The following is a 19,962-nucleotide window of genomic DNA, read 5'->3' as shown; positions in this document are numbered from 1 at the left end:
AGGCTAACACCAAGGTATTTATATGTATCAGATGGATGTGAATAATGTTTACTTGTATGTTACGAAATGCATTTGGGGGGGGGGGAAAGCTCAATTTTTCTAGTTGCCCATATTAAAAACAGTTTTTCCTAGCATTCAACTGAGCCGACTTCGAAAAAAGACGCCACTCTTCAATTTTTTTGGACCATCTCTTAAAGATTTGTTAGGGCTTTCTTTGCGTTTTTTATCTGTACAAGATTATGCCACTGTCATCAGCGTAAGTAGCAATAAGTCCTTTTGGTGCCACTTGGAAATTATGCGCGTGCAAATTATGAATTAGAGTGCCAAGGACATTGCCCTGAGCAATTGAGGCCCTGACATGTCTCTGACAGGTCACGTAGTTTCGTTTATCTGCACTCGAAAAATACAAGAGTCAAAATATTTTTTGATAAATTTAATAATGCAGAATGGATATGTTACCAAGTTAAGACTTTGAAAAGAAAACCCAGATTTAAGAGTTGATACTGGCCTTGAAAATATCTAATTTGTCTTCAGTATGTAGGATACATTATATAATTTTATTTTTGTTCTCTGTTGTTCTCATAGAGGGCGCTAACTTTCGCAATGAAAATTAAAAATCTTAGGTACTGCGATCGTTGTAATTAAATATAATTTTCATTTCATTTTAATGTCTGATTCATTCCAGAAGTTTTATTAATATCGAGCCTTCATTAGTTTTCAATATGCAAACCATACTAACAGTGATAAAAAGTGATATATATATTTTTTTGGGCTTTTTCTCAGCCCAATATATCAAAGAAACACATATTTTCTGGATTTTATGCCGAGGTGAACTCGGTAACCAAGGCCTTCACCTTCTTGCATTCCGGGCAAGCATGGTATCATCGGTGGCATAGTTCTACATCACTGAAGTGGCCTAAGACACATTTCCACATGATTCAAATGATCCATATTTTTGGATTACATTAGTGAAAAGTTCAAAATTAAAATTTCGTCATTTAGAATTTGAGAACCGCGACACCTTTTCAAACCAATGATGTGACTCACACTCTCGTAAGGGTTGATCACCCTTGACATAGGTTCCGCATCTAATGATGGGCATGCACCGAATTCAAAAAATATTGAAGTCCATTCCGTACCTCCATCTTTAAGATGCCAACATATGAACGGGAGGGAGGATGGTGTGGATGAAACTGTGAACTGGTATTTATCACCTGAGGATGAGACGGGAAAGGGTGAATCGGGACATATCACCATACATACTTCCAACACACTCGAACAGTCTGCTGTAGCCGGGAAAAAAAGACAATGGAAATTTCACTCCTAATGATATCCCAAAAACTCAAATGATAGACTCGAGAGCAATTTGAACTGACGAATACACATAAAAATGCATTACGTTAAAATGTGTAGAATCTACGCTCCTAATCGCACGAGAAGCAGGTGCGCATACATAAAATATTGTAGAAGTAAATATTTCGCGAATCTCAGTGGCGTAAACGAAAAAAAAAAAAAAGAGAGAGCGAGAGATAGCGATACTCAAAATAAAACGAAAATTTCGGGGCGTGAAGTTGAAGGCTAAACAAAAAAACAACACACATAAAATAATACACAAGAGAAAAATTTATTTTTTTTGTAAAAGTTTCACTTTAAACACACGCAGCTGTTGGTGGAATATCTTAAAATACTCCACAAAGAAGTGTAGAATGTGTTTTATACAAAGAAGAACAAGAAAGAACAATAGCAGATTTAACGGCGATGTGAGCCGCCATTTTCTTTTTTCCTTTTTTCTTCTAACACTTAATGCTTCAGAATAGCTCTGTCTTTCTTTCTTGTGGGAAATGTGTTCAAAATTACTGCTTAACATTCGTTTCGCTGCAGTTTTTTTGGTTATTTTTTTTTTCCATTCTCTACAGTACTATTCACGTGTTGGTGTTTGTTGCCAAAAAGAAGAGAACAAACTAGTGATTGAAGAGATAGTAGTGAAAAAAAAGAAAAGAAGCTCACGAAACGATTTGTAATTCATATTTGTCTACTTTTCTTTATTCTAACTTTGTGATGAGGTAGATTTCACCGACTGTCTGAGAGTTTTTGATGTTTTTTGATAGACACTCAAACGCGTCGTTTCAATTATAAGTGATTGATTGAACTTTAAAAGTTTTCATTTCAACCGATATCCATCTTATCTTTGCCACCGAGACACATAAGTACAACTGAGGTGTCTCCAACACAGTAACGCCAGTGTTTCGAAAACTTTTGTCACATGCTGCCGGCTCACTTGTCCGATTCATGATTCATCTGTGGCTCCCCAGAATAGTTTGGTAGATATTTTTCCATATAAAAGAACCACTTCCAAGCGCTAAAATCTAAAACTGCTTCCAGGAGTAGTATCATGGTTCTTTCCTTTCTGTATCCAAGTCCTGACTTGGACAAGAGGAGGCGGCTAGGGCAAAGCAGGCGTTAGTGAGGCTCCAGGACTAAGATAGTTAGTTTTGAACATATGAACGACATTAAATGTAGCATCTTTCTCTGAATACATTGGACACAATGAACATCTCGAATAAGCACCGTTTTTATTAATTACTAGCTATAATGCTCGGCGTTGCTCGGGTTTTCTTCAATGAGGCTTTTTGGATCACGTGATATCTTCCTCTTTCTTTGAGGGACATACAAACCGTGTCTAAGTTAACCACTATGGCAACTTCCTGCGTGATTTAAAGAAACGTAGAAATGAATTTTTCTACCCTTTTTTAAGGGGCGCTAGGTATTTCGACCCCCCCCCCCCGAACTTCAAGTTATCCATCTGAGTGTTTCAGCTTTCAAAAATGCTTAATTAAAGCTGTGGAATTTTAATGCTTGAGAAAATGTAAATATAAAGTTGAAATCAATGTTATTGCATGGATATCCAACTCAAAAGTAGGTCCGGTTAATTACTTCATATTCAATCTCCTGGGCTTCGTATATCTCTAAGCGATCTCAATATTTCAAAAATCGACAATTCTGTACAATTTTTAAAATTATTGATTTAGTGGAAAACCCCACTAAATTTTCGTATTTCTACAGTAAAATCGGCAATTTTAACAGATTTCAATGGGGATCATCCTTTGCCTGACCCTCAAAGTGATGCTGATGATGATTACAGCATCTATTAAAAAATTCTCATTACTGGGAGGATTGAAAAAGTGGCAAACCATTACAAAGGCATGAACTATTATACATATAGTAACACGATTACAGAAGTGACAAACCATTGTAAAGGCATATACACGTCTGAAACGCATTGCTAGGGAACCACGGTAACCAAAGTAAACGTTCGGAAAGTGATTGTGGAGGCCCAAAAACCATTTTTGCCCTACGGTTTTTTGTCCATTTGGGGCATTTGCCCTGCTCTGACGAAATTTTAAAGTAGCCTATCGTTCAAGTCGGGTCCCATTTGGTATATATGCAAAATTTGGCGACGATGGGTCTAAAATTGTAGATTTGTATAGAGAACATACACACACACAGACAGACAGACAGACAGACATGAATGAATGAACGCCAGGGTCTCTGCCACCGGACTTATCCCGTTGCCGAGATCTCTTCCAGCCCAGCTTCGTGGCAGAGTCTGGAACAAAGTGAGTGCACCTAACAGTCTGAGTGTGTAGCTAGTGTTGTGTATGATATTTCAGTGCTGCCATCTATACTTCAAATTGTAAGTGAAGTGTAATGATTGAATATTTGTAACGTTGTAGGCCTGTTCCTCTCTGTGGCGAGACTTTTTAACGGGGAGATCGGCTCGCATTCGCGTCTTGAAGTTGGGAACCACAGAGACAGACAGACAGAAAATCAATTTTATATATATAGATTACTTGCTATGTACAGGTTGGACACAATTAGAACCCCCTTAGATGCAACGCACGCATCAAAAAATTCGACGAAAATAATGAATTTGAAATGTTGGATACAATGAACGCCTGTAAAGAGCAGCTTCTTTACTCAATCTGAAAACACTGGATTTATTGACACATGAGCTCATCAAAAACTGTCTTCACTTCTTGAACACCTAATAAGTTTGATACAGTGAACGCAAAAAAAAAAAAAAAAAGTCGACGTCATTTGTTGATCTGAAAACGTTGAGTACATCGACGTCATTACTGGATCTGACAAGGTTGGATACAATGAACGCCTGTAAAATGCGGCTTCTCCACTGATCTGAATTAGGGCTGGGAATCGATTAAAATGATTAACTGTTAATAAAAAAAATTTTAATCGATTAATCTAATTTTAATTGAATAATTTTTTTTTTTCAATCATATATTGCAATAGATGCCATGAAAATATTTTTGTTCATTTCACACGCCTATTCGGCAGGTGTGGAAAAGATATGGTAATAGATCAAGAAATGAAGGCGGCCCTCTCGAAGCAATTTAGTATGCTGAACATAGTTTGTCAGATCTGGGAATTTCTTCACTTCGACCTTGTAGAAAATCGTTTGTTTCAGGTGACTCACTGATTTCGAAACTACTCAACTACTTTCGATTATACTGTTGCTTGTTTTCCCAGAACCTCCTCCGTGCAGAGGAGCTGATGCTTCCAAGAATACGAAAAACTGCTGCTCATAGTGGAGACAATAAATTACGGTTTTGTCTCCTGAAACTACCGCCAAACTCAATTTGAAACTGAAATTATCAGTTTCCGTTGAATTGACTTGTCTGAAAATTTGATCAAAATATTGATTCGAATATTTTTAAATATGATTGTTCATTTATCAAAAAAAAATTGTTTTTGGAACATAATTTGTAAGACATTTAATCGATTTTTTCAAACAAATTAAGTTAATTCACGCAATTAAAAAAATAATCGATTAACTCAACTAAAATTTTTAACTGATTAACAATTGATCGATTAACCGACTCAATTAATCGATTAATCGGACCAGCCCTAATCTGAATACGTTGGATAACAAAGTGAATATCATTCATCTGTAAACGTTAGACACAATAAACACATCAAAAAAGTTGACGACAGTAATGATTTGAGGGCGCCCGAGTGACGTAGTTGTAAGGTGCTCGGCTTCCACCGTGAAGGTTACCATCAAGGTCTAAGGGTTCGAATCCGGGCATAGAACGTCAGAAGCAATTTCTTTATCTGCCGAGCCTGGGGCGACCACCGACTGGTGGAACCTTCATATCCCACCCAACTCCACTGGTTGAAAATTACCGTATGGCGATATATGACCGGAGTTGGTGTGCGGTAAAGTAGTAGTGGATTTGAGAACGTATGAAATGAAAGCCTGTAAAGAGTGGCTTCTCATCTGAATACGTTGGATTTATAGACTCGTGAACTCATCGAAAATCACTTCCGAATACGTTGGATACAATGAACGCATTAAAGAAGTCCATGACAGTAATAGATTTGAAAACGTTGGCAACAATGAACGCCTGCAAAAAGTGGCTTTGTTACTGATCTTAATACGGTGCATTAAAAACTCGTAAATTATCGTCAATTATGGATCTGAATGCAATGGATACAGTGATAACGTCATTTGCTGATTTGAAAACATTACGCACACAATGAATGCATCAAAGAAATCGATGACAGAAATGAATCTGGGAACGTTTGATGCAATGAACACCTTTATAGAGCGGCTCTCTCTGTAGATGCGTTGGATTTGGACACATGATCGAGAATGAATAATCTATATTTGATCAAATACGTTAAATATAATGATCGCATAAAAAAAAAGTGACGTTGTTACTGTATCTGGAAACGTTGGTTGCAATGAACGCGGCTGTAAAGGGCGTCGTCTGTACTTGACATGAACGCATCAAAGATAGTCTCAACAAGATCTGAACACGTTGCCAGTGCCGTCTTAAGAGATACTAACCCCCGGCCCGGCAAACATAGTTCGCCATACGGGGTTCCCCGAAGGGAGCATTTATTTTCTCCACACAAAAAAATGTGGTGTCGTCTTAACGCCTGGGCCTGCCCGGGGGCCTCACAAAAATGGGAACCGGTTGAAATTTTCGAGAATTTATTTTCCAGGTAGGGCCTCAGAAAAATCACTTGGCCCGGGGAAGCCCATGATGCTCTAAAGACGGCCCTGCACGTTGCATGTGGACTTCGCCAGATAAGCCTTGTCCTAGAGAGGGAGGAGGATGGGGGGGGGGAAGCACCCTTTGTTTTTCTTAACCGCTCATTCAATGTTACGAGTAGGGCGGCTGTATATGCGTACCTGTACATGCATAAAAAAATGATCTCGGCTGATACAGTACCTAGTTATGGCCCTGATGTCACGGCAATTTAGGGTGCAGCCGAAATACCTCGACATCGGGCAGGGGTGCCGCAAACCGAAAAAAAAAGTTCAGAAATCCCTGGTCTATCCGGTTTTCAAACTCAAATCTGTTCAACCGGAAGGAAACTCTATGCGACTCTCGCGTGTTACACACACACACACACACACACACGACTCGTCACTCTTTCCTGACCGCGAACAGTTACAACTGAGCGCCAAAGGGTGGGGGGGATTTCGAATCTGATAACTGTTATTATTTTTTGAAATTGATTCCAAGGTTAAATACTCGGTATCAATTTCCAGGAAAATATTTAGAAAAATAAATAAACACACAAAAAAACTTTTTGTTTATTTTAGATCGACTATAGCCGCCTTTTTTTCTTCTTCGTATTTACATCTCGTGGCGTTTTCTAAAAGCGGTTCTTTAAGGAAGACTCGAGACAAGATTCAAAAATAGCAACTCGAGAGCGTCTTTTAGTTTCTTTTCTTTTTTGTTCCCACGTATGTTTCGTTTATATTTTATTTAAACTTCAAGTCTGTGTCCTTTGCTCTGTAAACTTAAGTCCCCCCCCGTGTTTTATTTGTGGTGTCATTGATTAGACAGCGAATAAATAAATAAATACGCAGAAAGAAACGGTTCTGCTCTACTTTTTTTTAGTGACTCGCTCCCGCATGTTACGAGGACATTGTGTGAACCGAAGATTTTTTCCGTGAATTTGCACATCATAAAACACACCTGATGTTTATTACATGGCTTACGTACAAAGTGGAATAAATTTCTACGAAAAGGGGCCCAGTTATGCGCGAGAAACCTGTTGTGCACGAGTATTTTGGAGAGAGATATTTTTAATTCTGAAATGAGACATTATATGGGAGAGATGCTTTATTATAGCGGAAGGAATGAGCCGCCTTGATAGCATCAGGATCTGAACATGTTGGATCCATTAATGCATCGGGAGGACATTATATTTATAGATTTGAACATGTTGAATGCATCTAGGAAACATGGTCTCTACTGGAACTCTCGCCTTGGACACACACACACGGACACATTATCATGTCTATTTGAGCTGAGCACTGTGGAAGCCAACGAATACATTGAAAGAGTATCGTTTTCTGATGGATATGAACACGTTGGAAGCATGAATGCATCAACTAAACATCGTTCCTACTGAATCCGAACACGTTTTGTGCATGTATACATGGAAAGAGCATTGTTTTAACTGGATGTGAACTCGTTGGATACATGAATGCATTGAGAGAGCAACGTTTTTACTGTAATATGAACACGTTGGAAGCACGAATGCATTGAGAGAGCATAGCTTGTGTCCAGGAAACTCTAGCCCTCATTAATCTTTTGTAAAAGTCTAATAATTAATATGGTCCACAACTATTACCAAATCCACTGATAATAATAACAAAATAATAGTGATTATTTTTGCAAGAAAAGTTTTTTGTATGAAATAGCTTAATTAGATGGTATATCCTCTCTGTAGATAGAAATCTCCATTTTATTTATTTTTTGTTTTACAAATGTTCGGATATTTACAATAATTAATTTACAAATATAGTTGCACAATCCTTTCAAGAAACAGTTTTTAAGACCTTGGTACAAAGCCAATTCAAAGAAGTGAATTATAAAACCTTGCTACACAAAGTGCATTGCTTCTAAACCCGTGCTACAAAGTCAGTGACTACCAGAGTCATTCTTCAAAGACCCATTGCTTTCGAAGTCAGTGACTACCAGAGTCATTCTTCAAAGACCCATTGCTTTCGAAGTCTAGTTTCAAGATCCGTTGCTTTCAAGACAGCTGCAAAATTCACTGCTTATAAGGCCTTGCTTTCGAAACTTTTTGTTCTCAAGACCCTTCTTTAAGACCCATTGCTTTTAAAGCATTCCTCATTCCTTCAAAGCGCATTGCTTTCAAGGTCTTGCTTTCGAAGTTTTTGTTTTCAAGACACATTACAGCCAAAGCATTGCTTCAAAACCCATTGTTTTCAGGGCTTTACTTTCAAATCTTTTTGTTTTAAAGGCCCTTCATCACGACCCATTGCTTTTAAAAAATTGCTCTCAAAGCTTTGCTTTGCAAAAACATAAAGAGCACGGAATGAGATAAAAATAGAAACAAATACATTGACCAAGCGCATTACACTTTAACTTAAACCGATTAAAACACATCGTTTTTTGTTTTTATGTAATGTAAAAAAAATGAATGAGTTTAAAGCCTAATAAAACACTCAAGTACTCAAAGCGAAAGTTTCCCCCCCCCCCAGGCTATGAATTCGGCCAGAATCTCCTCCCCTTGACAGAAGTTTTAGAGAGAGAGAGAGGGCTTCTTCCAACTCTGGTAAATGCTAGAACAAGAAAAGAACTAAAGTAATATATAAGGTGATGTATCGATCCTTGAGCATCTAAAATGGAATCATGCCAGCCCGTATATGGATAATGTAGGTGGGCCGCAAGATTGCTCTCGCGACAAATCCCGACCTATACACGTGTAACTTTACTTATATCGTATAACTAGCATAACACTAAAAGAAAATAAGAATGCATTGTGATTCACACAGAGACGCGAGAATTTTTCCGCATCTGTATAGCACATGCACAATTTCCACGCATTCCCCTCCTCTAAAGAAGACGGAATTGATCCATCCCAAAAAATGAATGACCCACCAACGCCTAATCAATTCGGAGCATTGCGATTTGCAACAAAGTGAACACCCTTCAAGGCCTTGCTTTAAAGCTTGTTCTGTCAAGGCTTTGCTTCGAAACCCATTGCTTTCAAGGCCTTACTTCAAATCTTGTTGCTTTTGAAGCCGTGCTACAACACCAATCTCTTTCAAGGATTTGCTTCAAAGCTTGTTGCCTTTGAAGCCTTGCTACAACATCAGTCTTTGTTAAATCTTTGCAAGAGGAGAACAATCGCTTTCAAGGCCTTTCTTCAAAACCCATTACTTTCAAGGCTTTTCTTCAAATTCTTTTGCGTTCAAGCTTATTGTATTTGTGGCCTTGCTTCAAATTCTTTTGCGTTCAAGCTTATTGTATTTGTGGCCTTGCTTCAAATTATTTTGCGTTCAAGCTTATTGTATTTGTGGCCTTGCTTCAAATTCTTTTGCGTTCAAGCTTATTGTATTTGTGGCCTTGCTTCAAATTCTTTTGCGTTCAAGCTTATTGTATTTGTGGCCTTGCTTCAAATTATTTTGCGTTCAAGCTTATTGTATTTGTGGCCTTGCTTCAAATTCTTTTGCGTTCAAGCTTATTGTATTTGTGGCCTTGCTTCAAATTCTTTTGCGTTCAAGCTTATTGTATTCGTGGCCTTGCTTCAAAACCCATTGCTGTCAATATTTCGTTTTCAAAGAATTGATTTTAAAAAAAAAGAAGCGCTGAAGGCCTTGCATTAGTTACTTCTGAGATCGTGCTTGAAATCCATCGATTTTAACGGCCATTGCTTTCGAAGAAACTGTTGATGGACAGGGTATATGTGTATAGAGTCGAACTTGGGCAGATGCAAAGTATGCAGCCTATCCTGCCGCAAAAGATAGAGGGCACGAACGAGATGGAAATTAAAAAAAAAAAAAACGAAAAATATATATATTGACCTAATATATCATTTTAACTCAAACTGTTTAAAATGCATCAATTTTATACTTATGTAATACAGAAAAATGTGAGTATTATATTATATTTTATTATGCATCAAACATACGAGTGAACAAACGAATTCGACCAGAGTTTCCTCTCCCAGCCAGAAGTTTCAGAGGCCTATACCGAAATTCATATACAGGGAAAGAAATGAAAAGAATGTGTAAGGTAATGTTTTGATCCCCCCCCCCTCGAACTTCTAGATTAGAGCCCCGTAGAGGTGAAAAACAAAAACATTGGAAAAGCGCAATTTCATTTTAACTCAAACTGTTTAAAACTCGCCAATTTTTTAGTTACGTAATACATAAAAAAATGAGTCTTAACCCTCATTAACAAACACACCAGTGCACAAACTGAATGCCGCCCATCCAGGCAGGCCATGGTTCCAGCCAGAACCTCCTCTCCCAACAGAGCTTCTTGTATTGAATTATAGTAAATTTATAGAGAAAGAAAAATAAGAAGAATTTTTATATGGTAATGTATTGATCTCTCCTTGGAGCCTCTAGAATGGAATCATGCCAGCCCTTATGTAGAGGACATGCATACAGATAATGTGGGCGGGCCGCGAAAGATTGTTCTCGCACCGGCACGAAAAAAAAAAAATCCCAAATCCCGATCATAACATACACGTGTGCATTAAGTTAAATCCGTACCCTAACGCACATAGCACCAAAAGAAATTAAGAATGCACTGATTCACCCGACGGACGCGAGAATTTTCCCGCGTCTCTACACAGCTTATACACAATTTCCACGCACTCTTCCTCCTCCAAAGAATTGATCCATCCCAAAAAACACGTATGAAAAAAAACTCGCACAAACTTCACCCAACCCAAACAGAATAATAGTAACCCACAAATTACATAATTCCACCTAAAAAAAAAAACCACACCTCGTGGTTGCACATTGTCCCACAAATTCCGTACTATCCCTCCCGTTACTGCAGCATCGTAGTAGTACTACCTGTGTATCGATGCAGCAGCGGCAGTATAGAGAGAAAGAGAGAGGAGTGAGAGAGAGAGAGAGAGGGAGGGAGATAGAGATACTGCACCAACAACACCACCACAGCAATAGGCATCCAAACCATGCAAAAGTGTACGGAAATCTGAATTAATTGCATAATTAAGAACGGAAATAATTGGTCAACCACTTACCTAACCGTCCAGCTTTGTAAGTTAGCCGTGGTTATAACGATGACGAGTTTTGGCTCCTTTTTCTGTTCCTTTGTCTTTCGTGTTTTTGTTTTGTATGTAATGTAGGTGTTTTCTTGAAATCTTTGGTGTTGTTTTTCACACGCCACTTGGGTGTCTTTAGCCAGTGTTTTGATCGTAACAAGCCATTTTTTTTTTTGTTTCCGTTCTCTCTCGGTTCGTTCCTCCTTTGAGAAAAAACAAAAAACTTTCGGCAAAGGATCGTCGTTGTTGATGGTACCACCGTAAAGGAGAGGACAGACAGAGAGAGAGAGAGAGAGAGACGAACCACTCTCTCTGAGGAAAAACTGTGTATTGGTTAACGGCAAGAGAGAGGGAACCACTTCTCCCGTTTGTCGTCGTCGACGGCGGCCGCCCCTTCCCCCCCCCTCCCCCACCCCTCCTGGTGAAAAACGGCGGCGATGGCGCTGTTTGGCCACCCCCGAAACGGTGATGCTTATAGCTTCTGGACACTGTATTGGCTGGCTACTAATTTTTATTTAATTTTTTTTTTTTTTTTTTAGACTGAAAGGACTCGAAGAGACATTGGAGACACACACGCTCGATGTCCATCCAGTCCCTCTTTCTCTCACTGGGTCAATTAGGGTTATCGGGAAAATTGGCGAGAATGAAAGATTTTGTTTGATGCCAAGCCGGTAGAATCGAAATAATAATACAACACAAGAATATATATATATATGTATGGTAATTTCATATTCAATTTCTCACCAAGGGTTACTTATTAACAAACGAGAAAATGAAAGTGATCGAGTGAAATGATCGGCTTTTTTTGGACATGAAAATACTGGACTTTGATTTGGCAAACTTTTTTGGCCCCCCTTAACAGAAGCGAGGCTCAGTAAGAAAGTAATAATAGCGTCTTGACAACTTGGGAGCTCTCGAAAATGTTTGGGAGTTCCTTCAGATCTCGATATTGTATATTTTGTAGGGGGAGTGGGAATCTCTCGTGCCTTTTAAAAATCCGTACATTGTTATAGAATATACATGATTGCTGAAGAATATTTAAAAAAAAATTAATAAAATTCTGAATTGAGATGAAAATTCCAAAACTAATGAAAATTCAGAATTAATGAAAGTTCCAGAATCGATGAAAATTCAGAATTAATGAAAAAAATATTTCCGGAATCGATGAAAGAGTTCCAGAAATAATGAAAGTTCCAGAATTGATGAAAATTCAAAATTAGTGAAAGAAATAGTTCCAGAATCGATGAAAATTCAGAATTAATGAAAAAAATATTTCCGGAATCGATGAAAGAGTTCCAGAAATAATGAAAGTTCCAGAATTGATGAAAATTCAAAATTAGTGAAAGAAATAGTTCCAGAATCGATGAAAATTCAGAATTAATGAAAAAAATATTTCCGGAATCGATGAAAGAGTTCCAGAAATAATGAAAGTTCCAGAATTGATGAAAATTCAAAATTAGTGAAAGAAATAGTTCCAGAATCGATGAAAATTCAGAATTAATGAAAGAAATAGTTCCAGAATCGATGAAAATTCAGAAGTAATGAAAATTCCAAAACTAATAAAAATTCAGAAGTAATGAAAGTTCCAGAATTGATGAAAGTTCCAGAATTGATGAAAATTCCAAAACTAATAAAAATTCAGAAGTAATGAAAGTTCCAGAATTGATGAAAGTTCCAGAATTGATGAAAGTTCCAGAATTGATGAAAGTTCCAGAATTGATGAAAGTTCCAAAATTGATGAAAGTTCCAGAATCGATGAAAATTCAGAATTAATGAAAAAAATATTTCCGGAATCGATGATTCAGGATATTATAATAATTCAGGTTATTTTGCCCAATCGGTGTTTTCACGCTGCGTGCGCTGTAGAAACCTGCTCCTGCTCCCAGGAAAACCCGGCTTAAGCGACCTGGTCGTGCTCGGTCATTTCTGTTCTGTATCCACCCGTGACCGATATATATGTGGGTTACGAAGGTTTTTAACAGCTGGCTGATGCGAAGATGAATTAAGATCAGCGAAAAAATTCAACTGTCCTGTGCTGAGAATCGAACCCACGTCCTTTCACTTGCCGGATGGAGCGTAAGTGAGAGTCCGTGGGCTCGATTCCCGCAAGAACAGGTGAATTTTTTCTCCTCTTTCCTAAAATCCGTCTTCGCATCAATTGGCCGTTAAAAAAACCTTCGTATGGATAGCGGAGAGTGACATCACATCCTCGGATGCACGCGATACGTTATTTGTGCCTACCTTTGCGTGGTAGGTCGTGACATAATGAAATTGGTATCACCGAATTCGTCTTTGGAATAGCTAACAGACGATGCCAATGTCGTTTATTTGCGTTGCTAACTTTTCGAGATATAGCGTGAAACATTTCAGTTACGAAAGCGAGCAGCGAGCCTGGTGCTCAGACCAGGAGAGGCATTAAAACCAGGGTAGCAACATTATTGGTTTTTTTTCTCAAAAATGTCTATCAGACGGTACCATTAGCTTGGGTTTGCGCGTTGCGAACCGCTCGAGGTAGAGTGTAAAACAATTTCGTTCCGATAGCGGGCAGTGAGTTTTTTGGTCAGACCAGAGGAGGTATTAAAGCCAGAGTGGCATCATTGGATTCGTCTTAACGAGAACTATTCGCAGACATCAAAAATCTATGTATATAAAATTGATTTTATGTCCGTTTGTGCGTATGTTCTCTATACAAATCTACAATTTCAGATCGATCGTCACCAAATTTTGCATATATATCAAATGGGACCCGACTTGAACGATAGGCTACTTTAAAATTTCGTCAGGGTAGAGCAAATGCCCCAAACGGTATAGACAAAACAACTTTTCTTTTGGAGTTCACGTCATCATAATATGCAAAAAAAGTCTATTTCCTTGAACTCAAAATAACTTGAACTTTGACATAAATAAATCACATAAATCAAAACATGCCAAAAATTGGTTCATAACATATAATAATGACCGGAGACATTATTCAGTTAAAAAATGACCACAAAAAGTTGATGAAACGTAATTTATATTTATATATAACATATATTTACACGTGCAATATTTTCATATATATTTTCATATTTTTTAAATCAATGTAACAACATGCTCATTAAAATTAATATTTTCTTTAGAAATGAGCATTATATTTATTGAAAATTTGATGAGGTCGCAGACACACACACACACGGCTTCATTGCATTCCCTTGATAAATTCTTACGTTGATGGGGTAATATATTCTTTTGATGGTGTTCGGGTGATCAATTTTGAACCTGTGAAATTCTAAACTTTATTTGATCTGCAGGGAAAAACCATATAATTTCACTTATTATATAAAGTCAAAAACAACAAACAAAAATGCAAAATCTGTAGCTTATTTAATTATTTATTTCGTATAAAAAGAAAAATTTATATTTCATACACATGTGAAATTCAAAAATAGCGAGATCGTCACCATGGTCTCCACGTTCCTGAGCAGGGCCCCTAGGCTGAAAACTTTAGTGGCCCCCCCCAAACCAAACTTACCACAGGCCCTTCTATAGTGAATTTATAGCATAAGAAAAAAATTATAGTAATTGTCCCGGGTCCCAGGACTGGAGCCCTGTCAGCCCAACTCTTGTGGGGGTCATGATCATAATTTTTTTAACTTTTTATTTGGGAATTAATTAACTATAAATAAATTTGAAATTTAAAAAAATAAAATTTAAAAAAAATAAAAGGGGTGGAAGATGTAACTGCCCCCCCCCCCACGGTGAAATTAGATAATTTATAAACGTTATAAATATGATTTTATAACGGTATTTTTGTTCCCACCTAAAATTAGATACCTCCTAAATTTTGTCTCCCGCGTTGGTCGCCCCCCTTGCCTCCTCTAGTTCCGGCCCAGTTTCCAGGGCACCTTGAATTGCCGTCACATACTGATTGGGAGTCATAGCCCTATTAACACGTTCAGTATAATTTTATAAACAAAATATCCCACGGCAATTTACACCGATCACGGCACCCGGTTTCGGAGAATCGCCGCTATAGTATTTTGAATATAAACCCAGTACATTCAAAATAATTAGTTTCCATACGAGTTGAACAATTGGCGAGCATCGAATTTTATCCATAGAGCAAAGTATCAGAGGATGAAACAACAGAAGCATTTTTTTTCATAATTATTATATACTAGCTATAATACCCGGCGCTGCCCGGGTTTTCTTGAATGAGACTTTTTTGGATCACGTGATATCTCCCTCTTTCTTTGAGGGACATGCAAGCCGTGTCCAAGTTAACCAATATGGCGACTTCCTGCGCGACTTCATGAAATAAACAAATCTAGATTTAAAGAAACGTAGAAATGAATATATATATATATGTTTTCCTCCTTTTTTAAGGGTCGCTCAGTATTTCGACCCCCCCCCCCCCTCCGAACTTCAAGTTATCCATCTGCCTGTTCCAGCTTCCAAAAATGCTTAATTAAAGCTGTGGAATTTTTTCGATGTACTTTTTACGGGCCCATAATTAATTTTTAAATATCCTAACCCACATGAATTTATGCAGTTGAATATCAAAAGACAATACGGAGACATTAATTTTCATACTTGAGAAGATATAAATGAAATCAATGATATTGCTCGAATATCCAACTCAAAAGTATAGGTTTGGCTAATTACTTCATATTTTATCTCCTGGGCTTCGTATATCTCTAAGCGAACTCAATATTTCAAAAATCGAGAATTCAATACAATTTTTAAAATTATTGATGTGGCAGGAAACTCCCAGTAAAAATTTCCGCATTTATGCAGAATTATACCGCATTATGCATTTAACACTGATATCTATGAGGATCATCCTTTGCCTGACCTTCAAAGTGATGCTGATGATGATTCTGACGACTATTGAAAAAAGTGGCAAACCATTATAAAGGCATAGACTGTTATACATATACACTGGCAGCGTTAAAGAAGCGACAAACCGTTGTAAAGGCATACACACGTCTGAAACGCATTGCTAAGGAACCATAGTAACCAAATTAAACGTTCGGAAAGTGATTGTTGAGGCCGAGAAACCATTGTTGCCCGACAGTTTTTTGCCCATTTGGGGCATTTGCCCTGCTCTGACAAACTTTTAAAGTAGCCTATCGTTCAAGTCGGGTCCCATTTGGTATATATGCAAAATTTGGCGACGATCGATCTAAAATTGTAGATTTGTATAGAGAACACACACACACGCACACACAGACAGAAAACTTGGACGGGAAATCAAGGCATCATGACGAGTACCATTATTCTGTCATAATTATTTATCATGAAATTTGCTCAGAATTCGATATCCGATCATAAACTTCATTACAATTCCACTAGCAAATAATGTTCGTTATTTATTGAGAAATCCAAAAAACATATCGTCACTCCCCTTATTTCAGCACTTGTCGGAGGGCTTCAAAAATATCTGCAAGGCTGAATCAACATCCATATCCTCTACCTCAGAGAAGACTGTGATCCGTTATGAGAAAATTATTGCTTCAAAATAATAGTTTCATTTTCAAATAAAGTATTCCATTCCTACAATCTCGAAATAACTTAAACAACGCGGATGACGGCCATTATTTTTTTGTTTACGAGCACTCACTGCGCATGCGTTAGACCGTGGTTCGTCTACTGATCCACCAAATACGGTGGTTCAGATCCAGCCACCAAAGCTGATTTTTAAGCCATGGTATTCAGGCGCGGAGAATATCGTTTTTGAAGTGAACCTCACTGTAACCTGCGATCGTGGTTTAAACCGTGCCGGTGAATACGGCCCTTAGAGATATACGAAGCCCTGAAAATCAAATATGACGTAATTATCCGGATCTACTTTTGAGTTGGATATCCATGCAAAATAAAATTGATTTCAACTTTTTATTCAAATCTTCTCAAGCATGAAAAGTAATGTCTCCGTATTGTCTTTTAATTCATTCATTTCTACGTTTCTTTAAATCTAGATTTGTTTCTTTCATGAGTCGCGCATGAAGTCCTCGTATTGGTTAGACACGGTTTGTATTGTCCCTCAAAGAGGGGGGATATCACGTGATCCAAAAATCCTTATTGAAGGAAACCCGGGCAGCGCCGGGAATTATAGCTAGTACCGATATATTCTGAATACTTCCTGAGATGTGAGCGTTTAAATTATTCCGTTTCGCAACTTTTTGTGAATGAATCCAGTATCGTCAGATGGTTTAAAAGACGTAATTACGTAGAAAAAAAAAATTGTTCTGGAAGATTTGATAGACTTAAGCATTCATCTGGCCACCTGGAGATTCTTGTCTGTCCATTACAGGCAAAACGTCTTCACGTTATAACAGATAACGCAGTTGCTAAACGAATGGCTCGGTGATGCTGTTTTGCTTTCCAGAAATAACTTTCTGATGCCATTTGAAGACTTGACGGCTGAATTAACTATAATTTTCGATAACGAAGGGTCATTCTTATGATAAGGTCCAGATGTTGATGACATTTGCATTATTTGCATTTTTCAGTACTTTTCGCTTTTAAGGCATTTTTTTCAGGTTTTAGTGCATTTTTAAGATTTTTTTTTTCAATTTTTAATTTCTTTTTCAAAATAAAAAGTAGGTAAAACTTTTTCTAAACAAAAAAAAGCATTACTTTTTATCACTTAAACTTGTATCTTCTTTTCTAGATGACAAACAAAATTAAGACTCAATTCCAGGTATAAATTGAGTATTTATCAAAAATTCCAAAAGCTGGCAACACTTAACCAAACAATAAATGAAAGTGAATTCAAGAAATTCTGATCCTATATGGGATGTTGACAAAGAGGAATTCTCATTATAAAAATAGGGGGGTATAATGGTATACAACGGGGGGGGGGAAAGGGAATATTTTGAAATCTGCAAAGTCATGTTGGACGATTTTGATCCGTATGAATTCTACATGGAGATAAGACTTCCTAAACTTTGTGTTGCCTTGAGAATATTGACGAACTGATGAGAAGATCAATCTTCAGAGAGAGAGCATTCTGGTTCCCATCGCTCTTTCCTTGCAGAAACGTCTGGAGCATACTGATGCTATCGATAAAGTCAAAGTGTTAAAAGTCGGGTGGGCCAATTTGCTATCATGAAATTTGAAGAAAATAATGGAAAACAAAGCGAATTTATTGCCTGTAGATAAATTTTTTATGTCTTTACGAGTACGTCTGAAAGTTTTGAAATTGAAGAGAAATTAACACTGTGAGTACCGTATATACTCGTGTATAAGCCGAGTTTTTTTGTGGAAAAATTTGTTCCTCAAGTGGGGGGGGGGGGGGTCGGCTTATACCTCCCGCATTATTGGCATGGGATATGTTCAAACCCCACAGAACCGATAATGTCAAAGCCAAGGCAAAGAAATCGAAAACATCATTGACTTTGATACCAGGTGGGCTAACGTCGTTTGCACAGCCTTTAGTTGTGAGCATCAACAAGCGTCTCTAAGACTATTTGAGGAATTTGTGGATCGAGAATGGATGAGTTCCGATGATCAAGAAACTACAAAAAGTCGTGCCTTGAAGAAACCTGACATTGGCCTAGTGTGCCAATGAGGCGTGGAATTCTGTTTCCGCCGATCCTTCAAAAAGTGTTGCGTCAGCAATGCGATGGACGGAACTGAAGATGGTATTCTCTTTGAAAGTGCAATGGCGATGACAGCCCAGATGAAGATAAAAACAAAGATGCCGCACCCGCCATGATGATCTGATGGATTACCATGAGCTTGGAGACTTGAAAGAAAAGTTTGAATCATTTTCTATTGTTTGTAAATCTCCGCTAACTATTCATTTTGCATGAAAATATAAGAATTTTTTCTCAAAAATGCACGGATTTTTTGGGGAGTCGGCTTATACACGGGTTTTAAATTTATTGTTGTTTTGGTGGTCCTGAAGGCGGGGGGGGGGTGGCCAGCTTATGTACGAGTCAGCTTATACACGAGTACATACGGTAGATAAGATTGCCCTCCCTCCAAACATTTCCAATAACATCTGTTGATGTTGAGACAAATTTATGTTACAAGATTCATTGAAAGACTGGTTTAGAAACAAAAAAAACTTCACGTCAGGTTTCACTACACGTACACGCACATTCCCGCATGTACCGATTCGTTGGGGGTTCCGCGGGGGGGGGGGGGGTGCATGTGTGGTGTAGTGGTAGTAGGTAGGGCCTCCAAAAAATGGCTCGGGGATCCATGATGTTCTTAAGTCAGCCACCTCGTTGGGCAATTTGCCTGTTGTGGCATTGCATTTATATATTTATATATATTTATATATTTGTGGAGATGTAGATTACAAGGAAGAAAATTAATTTCTGCCCCCACGGGGACACGAACCCCCGGTCTCTTGCCGGTAGAGATGAATTGGGACAATTACCCGTGGGTGCAGAGATGCATTTTCTTCCTCGTGATATCTTCATCTCCACAAATAACCAGTCTTTCAATGAATTTTGTATTAACAAGTGGAGAGAACATTTCTATATGAAATTTATGCTGCCTTTTCAGAAATTTCTATTTTGTCCTGTAAATGTACCCTAACCCATTCATAAATTATGAATTTGAAAAATTCCATTGGTAATTTTTGATGAAATCTAATGTTCGGAATGAATGTGATTTTCAATAGATATTATAAGAATTTTTTTTCTCTCTCTTTTTGATCTCGAGCCTATACAATGACTGGTTTCAGTTCCTGAAAAACTTTGTTTTGTGTTATTTTAATATCTTATTTTTTATTTCCAATTTTTAGAGAAATATTTCTTTTTGAAGTTTTTAAGGCATTTTTTTCAAGTTTTTGGGCCATTTTTTACGGTTATTTTTCAAGATATTTTAGGTCAAGAACATCGGGGCCTTGCTTACGATCAAAGGCTAACCCAC

At 37.8% G+C, this 19,962-nt stretch overlaps 1 protein-coding gene across 4 annotated transcripts in view; it reads right to left on the bottom strand.

The window, feature by feature from the left end:
* Nucleotides 1–11,433, bottom strand: part of Hk (potassium voltage-gated channel subfamily A regulatory beta subunit hyperkinetic) — a 134,088-nt gene extending 122,655 nt beyond the window's left edge. For all 4 annotated transcript variants that reach the window (XM_089237728.1, XM_089237731.1, XM_089237730.1 and 1 more), the window contains exon 1: nucleotides 11,074–11,433. The gene's annotated coding sequence lies outside the window, so the exon portion shown is untranslated. The remainder of the gene's footprint in view (nucleotides 1–11,073) is intronic.
* Nucleotides 11,434–19,962: the final 8,529 nt, after the last annotated feature.

The sequence above is a fragment of the Pholcus phalangioides genome, unplaced genomic scaffold (genome assembly GCF_987345545.1).
Source record: "Pholcus phalangioides strain wild (caught in Gottingen) unplaced genomic scaffold, Ppha-v1.0 ptg000010l_1, whole genome shotgun sequence".
Classification (NCBI taxonomy): domain Eukaryota; kingdom Metazoa; phylum Arthropoda; class Arachnida; order Araneae; family Pholcidae; genus Pholcus; species Pholcus phalangioides.
Note: the sequence above shows the minus strand (reverse complement) of the source record. Positions and strands in the feature narration are given on the sequence as shown.